We start from the raw sequence: 15268 nt of genomic DNA, 5'->3' as shown, positions 1-15268 counted from the left end.
AAGTGCATTCTTTTGATGCATCGCCCCTTCTTAGGAGTTATCTGGTCTTCCTGATACCTTTGAGGGGAAAGTGCCCGTGGGGCTGTAAGAGATTGAGTGGGGCATGTGAAGAAGAGAGCAGAAAGACTTTTATCTGGAAAGTTTTCGGGTTTCTCCAGAAGGTACCTCAGTTGTACTGGAATTGGCAGAGGGGGCATGAGAGGAGTGCCATAAGCCACATTTGCGAGTGAAGTTTGACTTGAGGGTCGTGGTTTCCAAGACTAGGGTGTGATAGGGTGCGTTCTGAGTTGTGTTAGATCTGAGCCTAAACCTAACCATGAATCAAAAGAGAAGAGAGATCCCAAAATAGTAGGAAATGGGTAGAATGGAACCTACTTGAGGTCAACCGTTAAAAGTAGAGCCGTGGGGAAGCAGAGTGGCTCAGCGGAAGCGTGCTGGGCCCATAACCCAGAGGTCGATGGATCGAAACCATCCTCTGCTAGCGCATTTTTCAGAACGGATTTCTAAATGTATCGAGCTGGCGCAGTTTCACGAGAATATTACGTAAATCTTTACTTTTGACACCTACTGGCTCTGCAGCTTGGAAATGTTCCTGAATCTCTCTGTCTCAGCCTTAGTTTCTCCATCTATAAAATGAAAGAGTTCGACTCCGTGATCTCCAAGGTCATCTCCAGCTCTAAATCTATGATCCTATGGTCTGGAGGTTTCTCTAAGCCTCGGCTCAGTGTCCCACTCCATGCTCAACCTTTCCCTCCTGGAAATCCTTAATGTTAGCTCTCTAGTGCTCTCTGAGCTGACCTTCCAGTTTGACCTGAGAAGGGGACTCCTGGAAAAGTTTCACCATCTCCCCCTCTCAGAAATCCTACTCCTTAAGACTCCTAGAGAGGTGGAGGAGATATATAAGACCTCTGGAGATAAGAGCTGCTAAGTCGGTAAGTCTCTGATAGTTTCTGAGCCAACCCAATGCAGTAGCGTAGGAGGGAGCCTTTGGCTGCTATGCTTCCCACCCACAGGATCAGTGGCATTGGGCGTCCTGTTACATAGGGACTGAGCTTATGGGAACCAAATGGTCTGCACCTAAGGCTTAACAGGGCTAAAGGAAGGGCTTTGGGACAGAGGATACCTAGCCCCTTGGAGAATTTAGCAAGGGAGGTTTTAAGTATTCCATGAACGCTTTCAACCATTTCTGATGACTGGGGGTGATAGGCACAATGGAGGTGCTGAATAATTGGTCAAGATGAAGGTAGCTTAGCTAATGAAGCTCCTGTGAAATAGGTACCTCTGTCACTATGTATCTTTTAGGACCGCCCCCACACTCTAATGGAATGTTTGTTTTTTTTTTTTTTTCTAAAAGCATTTCTATTATCCCAGAGGCTGTGGCAGTATGAGAGGGGAACCCTTCCACCCACTGGGAAAATACATAGATCATAACCCAAACATAACTGTGACCGAGGGCAAGGGGCAATTGATTGAAGTCGACCTGCCAGGATTCAAAGGGTGTATCTGGGAGAGGAAACTGGCCACAAGCAGGCTTCAGAGGCTTGGATGCATTGTGCTTGGGGCAGGTGGGACACATCTCTTAGGCAGTGACAGTGGCTCTGTGAAAACTCCCCCACCAATATTTTCCAGCTAGCTCCACTAGTTTGTCAGGTCCCCAGTGGCTGAGTGAATGAAGGTGTTCCATCATAGAGAGGAATAAGTTCTTAGGGAGTACTATCAGTCCACTTGGGCCCACCCATACTCCCATAGTCCTATCAAATTTACATGTCTCCTTTTGAAGCTTCTTTTATGTTAACAGGATTTTACTCAGCCAGTCTCTAACCTGAGAATGACAAAACAGCAGGCCAGATGCAAAGTGCCAGTTATCAGGAAGCCTTTCAATTAATTAGTTTCATCATAAGGAACAGGTTTGCAGATCAGGAATTCTCCTGATCAGAATTCCACCTTGGCTGAAGTGAAGACAGAGATTATATACATAAATCACCAGTGGGAAGGGAGGGGGGAAGGCGGATTACAAACAATCCTTCCCAAGGCCAGAGTGGTTTCCCATGACAAATCCACAAATGGAAGACAATACAACAGTTCTGGAGTCCTTTTGGAGCAATACCGCTCAAGTCCTTGAGGGCCATTACTTAGAGGGTCACAGGACCAGAGTTCTGTGATAGGAACAGGTTCTACAGTCTTTGATTTGCTTCACTTCAGGTACACAGGCAGAAGGATGCCAGTGATTGTGAGCTTTGTCAAGGTTTGACTGATCAGTTCAAGCAGCACTGTGAGTCTGACTCACAAGCTGGAAAAAGGCAATTCTGCAAAATCTAATCTATTCGTGTATTCATTACTCATATCATGTTGATTGTTATAAAAATCAGAATTCCCTCTGCATCAATATATAACTTGCTTTCCCTCCACAAGCTGCAGTGAATATCTATTACCTCTAGAATGCAATATAACATCCTCTATTTTGCATTTAAAATCCATAATTCCATAAGCTGGCCCCTTCTTGCCTTTCCCCATTCCCTTCCATCGCTCTAGGATCCAGCCAGCCACAGTGATGTACTTGCGCTTCCTGAAATAGCACAGTCCCTCTCCCATTTCTGAACCCTTGCATTGCTCATCCCTTATGCCTGAAATGCTCTGTCCCCATGCCCTCCACTTTTTTCCTGGCTTCCTTTGACTCTCCACTTAAAGCCTACCTCCTGTAGGCAGCCTTTCCTCGTCCTACCAGCTGCTGATGTCTTCTTGTTTTAGATAATTTTCCATCTGTTCTGTATCTGTCATATGTTTACCTAGTTATGTACATATTGTCTCTTCTATTATAATGAATGCTCCTTGATAGTAGAGAACAGTTTTGTTTTGTTTTTCCTTTCTTTCTATCCCCAGAGCCAGTCTCATAGTAAATGTTTAAAAAATGTCTTTTGACTGCCTATGCATATGATTCTCAGATTTATATATCTAGCCCTAGTCTCTAGTGAGATGCAGTTGCTGTTATTTGTCCTTGGTTCTTGAAGGAGGACCATGGCATCAGGGAGATGATATCATGGCTTGCAAATGAGTTGGATTTAAATGAGGGAGGGCTGTGAAAGTCACCAGCCTCCCTTTCGGTGGTGTGGAAAAACTTCCTTGCTTAATTTGTAATGAAGTTTTGGCTGAGGAGAGCAGGAAACCAGCCAAACTAAAATGACATCTTAATACCAAGCATGCAGTGTACTGAAATATATTAAAGGAATGCTTTTGAATGACCTTTAAAATCTTCAAATAAAGAAAAACAATGTTTTGAGAAATTCGTTGCTGTCAACAAAAAGTATTTACTTGTATCTTATGAAACTTCTTATTTAGTTGCAAAAAGTAAAAATCCCTGTGCTATAGGAGATCGCAGGTTACCTGCTGCTATTAAAATGTCAGAAATAGTTCGTGGGAAAAAGTATGGGGATAAATTCATAAAATTACTTTACTGAATGATTTTTTTTTCCAAAAGAATTTCATGAATTTAGTCATGACCAATTCCAGCAGCTTATTGCCAGGCTTAAGGGAAGTGTCAGAAGATTTTTTTTCAGGTTTTGAGAAATAGTACCTTTCCTTGAAAAAAAAAATGGAAAGGAAGCTTTCATTAACAGAAGAACAGATAAGGGAAAAAAAATCCTTATTCCAAGACCAGCTTGGTCTTGAAAGATGGTGAATCTTGGCAATAGGAACACATAACAATGTTCTTTATGATTTTCTTGCAGTTGGAATACAACAGCCTAAAATAGAATTGTATTGAAATTGAAACCCAGAAACCAAACTGGATTTCATATATACACAGGGGAAGAATCCACCACCAATTTGCCAATGACAACCATCCACTGACTTTTTTCTGGAGTCCTTTAGATAAGGTTTCTATCATTTGCTTATACTTCAATGCTCTCACACCATGATCTTCCTAATGAATATGGAGAGCAGGGGGAGATGTCCAGTATAGATGGAGTGATTCTTGCTACTCTCATTTTGCTTTATTTTTGGCTTGTCCTCACAATAATCAGTCTCATCTTTCTCCTACAGGCAACCTTCCATGCCATAAATCCCCATGACTGGAAGGGCCCTTAGGGAGCTTAGGAAGCAGCTGGTGGATTACAAGCTGGCTGTGTCCCACAAACATCTACTTCTTCCATACAACTACACTCAGGGAAATACAGATCCAATCTTGAAGCCAGGAAAACCTGAACTGATGTCCCATTTAACAAATCCTAGTCATGAGATCCTGGGAAAACTACTTAATCTCTCAGTCCCCCAAGCAACTCTCTAAGATTATACATAGTAGAAAAAGGTTCACACTTGTATTGGTAGAGAGAAATAACTTACTTAGGGAATTTTTATTCCTGTGAAATCACAGGCCAAGTATAGATTACCTATATAGAAATCCTATTTCAGATATCTATTTTTAAAAGGCTATGTTCCAATTTTCCCACATCCTCTCCAGCATTTATCATTTTCCTGTTTTGTCGTTTTAGCCAATCTGACAGGAGAGATGTGGTACCCAAGAGTTGTTTTGATTTGCATTTCTCTAATCAGTAGTGATTTCGAACATTTTTTCATATGCCTATAAATACCTTTAATTTCTTCCTCTGAAAACTGCCTGTTCATATCCTTTGACCATTTCTCAATTGGGGAATGACTTGTATTCCTATATATTTGGCTCAGTTCCCTGTATATTTTAGAAATGAGGTCTTTATCAGAGACACTAGTTGTAAAGATTTTCTCCCAATTTTCTTCTTCCCTCTTAATCTTTGTTGCATTGGCTTTTTTTTGTACAAAAACATTTCAATTTAACATAATCAAAATGATCCATTTTGCATTTTGTAATGCTCTCTATCTCTTGTTGGGTCATGAATTCTTTTCTTTTCCATAAATCTGATAGGTAAACTATTCCTTGCTCTCCCAAATTGCTTACAGTATCAGCCTTTATTCCTAAATCATGAACCCATTTTGACTTTATTTTGGTACATGGTGTAAGATATTGGTCTATGCCCAGTTTCTGCCCTACCATTTTCCAATTTTCCCAGCAGTTTTTGTGAAATAGCGAATTCTTAGCCCAGAAGCTGGCCTCTTTGGGTTTATCAAAGAGTAGATTGCTATAGTTGTTGACTTCTCCATCTTGTGTGCCTATCCTATTCCACTGATCCACAACTCTGTTTCTTAGCCAGTACCAGGTAGTTTTGATGACTGCTGCTCTGTAGTACAGTTTAATATCTGGTATGGCTCAGCCACCTTCTCTAGCATTTCTTTTCATTAATGTCCTAGATATTCTAGACCTCTTGTTCTTCCAGATGAATTTTGTTATTATTTTATCCACCTCTGTAAAATAATTTGTTGGTAGCTCAATTGGTATGGCACTGAATAGATAGATTAATTTAGGTAAAATTGGAACATTGTTACATTGCTGGTGGAGTTGTGAACTGATCCAGCCATTCTGGAGAGCAATATGGAACTATGCCCAAAGGGCCATAAAAATGTTCATACCCTTTGACCCAGCAATACCACTTCTAGGGTTGTATCACAAACAGATCACACAAGTGGGAAAAGGACCCATATTTAAAAAAAAAAAAAAAATATATATATATATATATATATATATATATATATATATATATATATATATATATATATATATATATATATATAGCGGCTCTTTCTGTGGTAGCTAAGAATTGGAAATCAAATCCCCATCAACTGGGGAATGGCTGAAAAAGCTGTGGTATATGAAGGTAATGGAATACTATTGTGCTATAACTTCATAACAACCTAGAAAAACCTACACAACATAATGCTGAGTGAGCGGAGCAGAGCCAGGAGAACATTATACACAACCACAGATATGTGGATTCTGTGAGAACTAACCCTGACAGACATTGCTCTTCTCAGCAACACAAGGTGCAAAGACAACTCCAAAGGACTCACATGGAGAATACTATCTACATCCAGAGAAAGAACTATGAAGTACGAATGCAGATTGAGGCGCACTTTATGCTTGCCTTGCCCCTGCCTTTTTTTCTCTCTTTTGTTCTTGTTTTTGGGGTTTTTTTTTTTGGTTTGGTTCTGTTTCTTCTTTCTCATGATTCATTCCGTTGCTCATAATTCTCCACGACTAGTGTGTAAATTAATTCAAGGCGAAGTTATACGTGGAAGATATATCAGATTCCATGCCGTCTTGGGGAGGAGGTGCGGAGGGAGGGAAGAAAATCTGGAACTCAAAATTATGTAGAACCGAGTGTTGTAAACTAAAAATAAAAAAAATAATTAAAATTTTTTAAAAAGGCTATGGAAGCTATTACTGTCTCTTTAAGATTATGGAAGCCAAGTGGAAATTGAGAAAAGTAGATTTGTACTGGCAGGTTTGAAATGATAGTTGAGAAATGTCAGAATATGAAGTGGTTCTCCCTAGTGGACTGGGGGGAAGGTGTATATTTTTTCGGCGATCTATGAAGAACTATGAGGAATCTGGAAGTAATGGAGAAATTAGTAGTGGCCTTGGACACATGGTCCCTATATGTGTACCTCAGAAACATTGTTCTCTAAATTTGGGCCCTCTTTTCACAGTGGCACTGAGTACCCGTGGGAGAGTGCACCCTAGGTTTGTGGAGAGCAATGTTTTGTAGCAACTGTTTTTTTTTAAACCTATGCCATCTTGGTAGGTGACTTTGCTAAAAGGTATTTGTGTCTACTGGCTGACTAGAAGGTGAGCACATGGGTAGAAGGGTCATGAGATATGCAGGGTGTCCCTAAAGCCTGGACACATAAGAAAAAATGCATATTTGAAATACTTGGAATATTAACAGACCTTAGCCCCCTTGACTTCTTTTTCTGGGGTATGCTAATGGAGACAGTATACTCAATGAAAATCACAGATGCAACATACTTGATTAAACGCATAAAGGAGTGAATGTGCTAAAATTGACAGCAATGGGGAGCTATTGCATCGAGTTCATGTGAATCTTGCAATGCGCATCAACCTTTACATCACAAATGATGAAATCACATTGAAGAAGTTATTTGTTAATATTCCAATTAAGTAAAATGTTGTCGAAAATTTTATTCATTTCATTTCTCGAAAATATGCAATTTTGCCTATGTGTCCAGACTTTAAGAACACACTGTAGTTTTAAAAGCGTAGTCCCACTAGGTGCATCCTGGAGCTATAGGGTAGTAGTTCGTTTTTGAGGAGATATCCCAAAGTTGTGTGTGTGTGGTGGGGGGTGGGGAGTGCTACATATTTTCAAAGTCATGAATAATTTCATGTTAATCTTCTACTTTGTCATCCCAAAAGTTTTTGCTAACTTAGAACAATTTTTCCCCATCCATTTCTTTACCTTAATTCACTTACTCTTCAAAATGCTTGTCTTTCATCATTCCCTTTATTCAAGGAACCCAAAATAACCTCTCTGATTTTTACCTTACCGATTCTTTGATGCCTATTTTTTTTTTAAATAAAGGCTTTTTTGGGACTTGGGTTTTTTTTTTTGTTTGTTTGTTTTTATATCACTTAAATGTCCCCCTGCATCCCTCCATCTTTCCTGCCCCAGAGCTACATCCCCATAAAAAAGAATGTTCTTAAAAGAGATAAAGAAAAGGGGTAAAAACCAATTAGCAAAACTGATCAATTGAAAGCATGTAATGCTCCATACGTGAGGACCTCCTCCCTCTGCAAAGGAGTTGGGGAAGGGGCCTTCGCATAGCTCTTCTTCGGAGACGTATTTGTTCTTTGTAATTTTGTAACTGTTTGTACTGTTTTGTGGTTGTCCTTTCTTCACTGTTGCACTCGTTGCCTATATTGTTTTCTTGTCTCTGTTTCCTTCCCTCGGCCTCAGCTCATCAAAGAAATCTTTCCACGTTTCTCAGCAGTCATCACATTCTCATTTCTGACAGTAATGTTCCATTACATTCAAGTACTACAATTTGTATAGCCAGTCCCAAGTCGATAGCGTCTACTTTGCTTCCAGTTCTTTGTTACCACTAAAAGCTCCGGACGGTCGGGGAGCCAGGGAGAGTTTGGAGAGAGGATCCTGAGTGGCGACTTCTCTCATCTACCGGGAGACTCTCGGCTAGCTGAAGGTGTTGCTGCAGAACGTGATCTGGAACGCCTTCACCTTCCTCAAGCAAGCCTTGAGGAATGCCATGGACATGGTGTTTGTGCTCAAGCCCCCTAGGCGGTCTGCTCTGCTGCTTTGGTTACTGGACGTATGTATAATATATGTGCGTAACCAGTCTCCAGTTTTATTTCAGAATTTCAGAAACAACTTGAAGACCTTTTCCGGGGCTTTTTACCTCTCTTAAAGAAGTGTAAGAACCTATGGCCTTCGGGGACTGCCTTTAGCTGAGATTGCTTCATAATTGCTAGATCTTTGGGCTGGGGGCGGGGGGGGGGGGGTGGGGGGTGCGCGGCGCGAGGCGGGTGATGCCCTTGATTTATTGTAAAATTAATGAAATGTACAAAGTTTTTTTCTTTTACTAGTTTACTAATGCCCCTGATCCGAACCCCCTTTAAAAAATTCAGTAGAGTCGTTTCGATCTTTCTTTCAGTCCGAGCTGGATGGTCACTAACACCCAAGGAGAAATTGTAAAGCAATTTAAGTCTATTCCAGGGTGTTGCGAGTTTCTCCTTACTCATATTGCAGTATCAACGTTCGATGATCACCAAAGAAAAAAAGATTATCTGGTACCAGATTACAGTTTGGCTGATGGTAAACAAAGGATATTTTTTTTCCACGATTACTAAAGATTCCTTTGAAACTAATTCAAATTTTTCACATTATGTCTACTCACTCTTACAAATCCTCAACAATGTGACTTCCCGTTTCATCATTCAACTGAAAACATTCTCTTCAAAATTAACCAGGACTTCTGAATTCAAGAATCCAATGCCTTCCTCTTAATCCCCATCCTGCCTGTTTATTTTTTTCTGCAGCCTTTATTACTGTTGACTAGCCTCTCCTCTCAGATATGCATTTTTTTCTCCTGTGGGTTTTTTGTGATGATGAGGAATGCATGACCTTCACGATTTTTCCCCAATGAATTTGGGTACCTCCTTCTAGAAGAGTGAGATGATGAGATTAGCTGAACCTTTCTGGAAGTGGTGAGATTAACAATGGTCCTCTGCCCTGGCCAAATGAGCTGGACTATGAAATTAAAAACTCTGAGGGACTGCCCCTTACCCGAATGTCACTGATTACCTGTGCCCACAGGGCACATTTCCTCTACCAGAATTCCTTACTTCTCCTGGCTAGCTGGCCATCTCCCTTAAGGAGCTGCCTCCCTTAGGGGGCTGCTGCCTCCATTAAGGAGAAAGCCTACTGGACCTGTGACCCCAAATAAAAGCCTTCACTTGATTTGGAGACAGCCTGAGTGAATTCTTTCGAGATGACATAGTGATACACACACCCTTGCACCTCAACATTTTGGTGGCACCCCAGCATTCTGGTGGTCTGCACCCCAACAATGACCCTGAGTTCTCTTGCCTCTTTTCTCTGATTGCTCCTTCTTGATCTCCTGCGATGGATCTTCATCTAGGAGAGTCCCAATAATTGTGTGTATGGGTCAGAACACTTGTGGATACAGTGTTCAGTTCTTTTCTCTATAAACTCTCATTTGATCATTGAGCCATCAGCTCCTATAGGTTCAATTGCCTCTTCTATGAAGATAATTCCCACATCTACATATTCAGTCCTAGTTTCTGCTGAACTGATGCCATGCATCTCCAAGTGCACCTTGAATATCTTGAACTGGATGTCCCAAAGGCATCTTAATTCATCATGTTCAAAACAGCATTCATTATCTTTCCCCCCAAAACTAACTCAACTTTTCTACTAGAAACAGCTTGGTGGCGTAGTGGATGGAGCCAGGGACCCAGAGTCAAGGAGACAACAAGTCCAAATTAGATCCTTACTATGTGTGGAACCCTGGACAAATCTCTTACCCTGTTTGAGCCTGAATTTCCTCATCTGTAAAATAGGGATAACAATCGTACCTAACTTACAGAGGTATCGTGACAATTGAGTAAGATAACATCTGTACAGCACTTTGCAAACCGAAAAGCACTATGGAAATGCTAGCGATTGTTATAATTACAGTGCAGGCCCATGTCATCCTCAGCTGAATATTATTATGAATCCTCACTGTGCTAAGTACTGTAGATGCAAAGAAAAGCAAAACCCAATCTCTACTCTCAGGGAGCTCGTAGTCTGGTGAAATCTTGTCTTCTCTTCTTTCACAACATCTCTCCCAAACATCTCCTTCTGTACACTCATACAACTACAGCTTTAGTTAAGATCCTCCTCACTTCTGACTTGGACTACTGCATTGGGTTGGGCCTTCCAATTGCTGTACCTGCCGTAAGTCTCTGCCTACTCCAATCCATCCTCCACTCGGCTGCCAAGCTAATGTTTTCTAAAGTATAAATCTGATTGCGGCTCAGCGAACTCCAGCGGCTCTTTATAACATTGAAATACAATATGAAGTCCTCTGTTTAGCATTTAAAGCTCCTCATAAACACGCCCCTTCGAACTTTTCCATTCTTTTTATACCTTGATCCCCTCTACAAACTGTCTTACTTGAGCTTACTTGAGCATAAAATGCTTGGAACACTCCTCCTAATCGTTACCTCTTAAAACCCCTGAGTTCCTTTCAGACTCAACTCAAGCACCATCTTCTGCAGGATACCTTTCCTGGCTTTTCGCCAAGTTCCACCCCCAAACTTCTTTAGCCTTCCATTCGAAGGCAATTTTTAAGAAAGTAGCCCTTGAAACCAACTCTTCAGGTTATTCCCCCGGGAAAGCAGAGTGGCGCAGCGGAAGCGTGCTGGGCCCATAACCCAGAGGTCGATGGATCGAAACCATCCTCTGCTAGCACCCTTTTCAGAACGGAATTTCTAAATGTATCGAGCTGGCGCAGTTTCACGAAAACATTACATAAATCTTCACTTTTGACAGCCATTGGCTGTGCACTATGGAAATGTTCCTGAATGTCTCTGTCTCAGCCTTAGTTTCTCCATCTATAAAATGAAACAGTTGGACTCCGTGATCTCCAAGGTCATTTCCAGCTCTAAATCTATGATCCTATGGTCTGGAGGTTTCTCTTAGCCTCGGCTCAGTGTCTCACTCCATGCTCAACCTTTCCCTCCTGGAAATCCTTAATGTTAGCTCTCTAGTGCTCTCTGAGCTGACCTTCCAGTTTGACCTGAGAAGGGGACCCCTGGAAAAGTTTCACCATCTCCCCCTCTCAGAAATCCTACTCCTTAAGACTCCCAGAGAGGTGGAGGAGATACATAAGACCTCTGGAGACAAGAGCTGCTAAGTCGGTAAGTCTCTGATAGTTTCTGAGCCAACCCAATGCAGTAGTGTAGGAGGGAGCCTTTGGCTGCTATGTTTCCCACCCACAGGATCAGTGGCATTGGGCATCCTGTTACATAGGGACTGAGCTTATGGGAACCAAATGGTGTGTACCTAAGGCTTAACAGGGTTAAAGGAAGGGCTTTGGGACAGAGGATACCTAGCCCCTTAGAGAATTTAGCAAGGGAGGTTTTAAGTATCCCATGAACACTTTCAACCATTTCAGATGACTGGGGGTGAAGGGCAAATTGGAGGTGCTGTATAATTGGTCAAGATGAAAGTAGCTTAGCTAATGAAGCTCCTGTGAAATAGGTACCTCTGTCACTATGCATTTTTTTTAGGACCACCCCCACAACATAATGGAATGTTTGTTTTTTTTTCTAAAAGCATTTCTATTATCCCAGAGGCTGTGGCAGTATGAGAGGGGAACCCTTCCACCCACTGGGAAAATACATAGATCATAACCCAAACATAACTGTGACCGAGGGCAAGGGGCAATTGATTGAAGTCGACCTGCCAGGATTCAAAGGGTGTATCTGGGAGAGGAAACTGGCCACAAGCAGGCTTCAGAGGCTTGGATGCATTGTGCTTGGGGCAGGTGGGACACATCTCTTAGGCAGTGACAGTGGCTCTGTGAAAACTCCCCCACCAATATTTTCCAGCTAGCTCCACTAGTTTGTCAGGTCCCCAGTGGCTGAATGAATGAAGGTGTTCCATCATAGGGAGGAATAAGTTCTTGGGAAGTACTATCAGTCCACTTGGGCCCACCCATACTCCCATAGTCCTATCAAATTTACATGCCTCCTTTTGAAGCTTCTTTTATGTTAACAGGATTTTACTCAGCCAGTCTCTAACCTGAGAATGACAAAACAGCAGGCCAGATACAAAGTGCCAGTTATCAGGAAGCCTTTCAATTAATTAGTTTCATCATAAGGAACAGGTTTGCAGATCAGGAATTCTCCTGATCAGAATTCCACCTTGGCTGAAGTGAAGACAGAGATTATATACATAAATCACCAGTGGGAAGGGAGGGGGGAAGGTGGATTACAAACAATCCTTCCCAAGGCCAGAGTGGTTTCCCATGACAAATCCACAAATGGAAGACAATACAGCAGTTCTGGGTCCTTTTGGAGCAATACTTCTGAAGTCCTTCAGGGCCATTACTTAATGAGTCACAGGACCAGAGTTCTGTGATAGGAACAGATTCTACAATCTTTGATTTGCTTCACTTCAGGTACGCAGGCAGAAGGATGCCAGTGATTGTGAGCTTTGTCAATGTTTGACTGATCAGTTCAAACTGCATTGTGAGTCTGACTCAGAAGCTGGAAAAAAGCAATTGTGAAAAATCTAATCTATTCATATATTCATTACACATATCATGTTGATTAGTATAAAAATCAGAATTCCCTCTGCATCAATATATAACTTGCTTTCCCTCCACAAGCTGCAGTGAGTATCTATTACCTCTAGAATGCAATATAACATCCTCTATTTTGCATTTAAAATCTGTAATTCCATAAGCTGGCCCCTTCTTGCCTTTCCCGATTCCCTTCCATCGCTCTAGGATCCAGCCAGCCACAGTGTTGTACTTGCACTTCCTGAAATAGCACACTCCCTCTCCCATTTCTGAACCCTTGCATTGCTCATTCCTTATGCCTGTAGTGCTCTGTCCCCATGCCTTCCACTTTTTTCCTGGCTTCCTTTGACTCTCCACTTAAAGTCTACCTCCTGTAGGCAGCCTTTCCTTGTCCCACCAGCTGCTGATGTCTTCCTCTTTTGGATAATTTTCCATCTCTTCTGTATCTGTCATATATTTACCTAGTTCTGTACATTTTGTCTCTACCATTATAATGAATCCTCCTTGATAGTAGAGAACAGTTTTGTTTTGTTTTTCCTTTCTTTGTATCCCCAGAGCCAGTCTCACAGTAAATGTTTGAAAAATGTCTTTTGACTGACTATGCATATGATTCTCAGATTTATATATCTATCCCTAGTCTCTAGTAAGATTCAGTTGCTGTTCTTGAAGAGGACCATGACATCAGAAAGATATCATGGCTTGCAAATGAATTGGATTTAAATGAGGGAGGGCTGTGAAAATCACCAGCCTCACTTTCTCCTCCAGAGACATCTGGATCGGTGTCCAGTGAGATGCAGTAGTTCATCATGAACTGCCTGTTTCAAACTGGATGTTAGTTAAACATCTCAAACTCGATATGCCCCAAAGATAACTCATTGTCTTTCCTCCTTGAAACCAACTCCTGTCCTGAACTCCCCAATTATTGTGGAAAGTACCACCATCCTCCTAAACATCCAGGTTCACAACCTTAATGTCATCCTCCACTCCTCACACTTACCCCAGATCACAATTAGTGATTTCCCTAAAGCCTAGGTCTGACCCTGCCATCCCTCCCCGCTACTCAGTAACTCCAGGAGTTCCCTATTACCTTGAGGATGAAATATAAACTCCTCTGTTGATGTATGAATTCTTCTCAGCCTGGCTCCATACTGTCTCTCCATTCTTCCTTCATATTACTCCCTTCCATGAAATCTTTGCTTCGCCCATACTGGCCTACTGATATTTTCCACACAAAAGGTCCCATCTTCCATCTTTGTGTCTTTGTACTGCCCATCCCCCTTTGCTTACAGAGGTGGGGAATCTGTGGCTTCGAGGCCAAATGTAGCCCTCTAGGTCTTCAAGGGCAGCCCTGTGACTAAATCTTGGCAGCAAGGCCTCAGGTTCCCCATCTAGGGTTTAGAATGATCTTCCTTCTAATCTAACCCCTGACTTTTTTCAAGACTAAGCCCAAACATTGCCTTCGGCAGGAACCCTTTCTTGCCTCCCTCTCCAATTGCTACTGCCTTCTGGGATCTGGGAATCTGAGATGCCAGGACTCTGGGATGCTGGAACACTGGAACATCCTGGCCTCAAGTAGCTGATGGGCTCCCAGTGGCTTATTCTCTTGACCTCTCGATACTCACAGGGTTGTAGTCTTCAGTCTTTTCCCTCAAAAACAAAAAAAGAAAATACAGAGGCACAAGACCAAGGCCTATTTCATAGGTCCATATGTTGGGCTCAAAGGGGAAAGGCTAAGGCCTCTCCCTCTTGCAACACTGTCTCCCACTGCAGGAAGGATTCAAAGAAATTCATGAATATCAAGAATCAAAGAAAAATGAAAATAGCCATGTCAACAGAGGCCTTTTTAAGGTGCTCTCAATTTTGGCTGTGCAGCTAATTGTAAAGGTCTTGTTCTAACCACATGCCTAACAGTTACACATTGTGTATGTATGTTCCAAAGCTATTCCCAAGCACATTATACATTCTCTCTCCTTGTGTCTCTCTCTGTCTCTGTCTGTCTCTGTCTTTCTCTCTAACTCGGGGGAGGGGGAGAGGAGTGGTTATGCTCAGAAACCATTTATATGTATCATCACTAAAAGTCCTAAGGATAGAATTTTAAAAACCCTGGGATTCTCTGTCTGGCTAGACTTTTGTTCTTTAGTCACTGTGATCTCCACATAGATCACTTGAAGAAACAGGAGCCTAGAGCTCACCCTTTTGTTGCTTCCCCAAAGGTGCAGAAGATGGTGAGTTTGGAGGGAGAAAGGAGGAAAATAAGAGAAGGAAGAAGAGGAGGAGGAACTAAGAAGGTTGAACCTAGTAGGCATGGCTGCTGAGAATTCTGTCCCTTGCTCTCTTCTGGTCAAGAGAGGCAAGTAAGGAGAAAATGGACCCATAGCTGCAACTGGAGTCTATTGTCTTTATTATTTACCTTTAAGTATTTTATATTTTTAAATGTCATCTTAATGTCTTTTACTTTTATATCAGTCATTTTCTGAGACATAGTCCCCTATCCCAAGGCTTCTTAAATTGTGGGTTGAGACCCCATGGGGTCGCAAAACTGAATGCAGGGGTC

The 15268-nt window shown here is 41.9% G+C and overlaps 1 protein-coding gene and 1 non-coding gene across 2 annotated transcripts in view; one reads left to right on the top strand and one right to left on the bottom strand.

The window, feature by feature from the left end:
• The window catches only part of LOC118856634 (histone H3-like), a 191429-nt gene that overhangs the window by 52909 nt on the left and 123252 nt on the right, over positions 1-15268 (bottom strand). The window lies entirely within an intron of this gene.
• TRNAM-CAU lies at positions 10803-10874 on the top strand. Its single transcript has one exon. It is a non-coding gene; the product is annotated as a tRNA-Met (tRNA).

Source organism: Trichosurus vulpecula, chromosome 7 (assembly GCF_011100635.1).
Source record: "Trichosurus vulpecula isolate mTriVul1 chromosome 7, mTriVul1.pri, whole genome shotgun sequence".
Lineage (NCBI taxonomy): Eukaryota > Metazoa > Chordata > Mammalia > Diprotodontia > Phalangeridae > Trichosurus > Trichosurus vulpecula.
The sequence above is the reverse complement of the archived record's forward strand: the minus strand, read 5'-3'. Positions and strand labels throughout refer to the sequence as shown.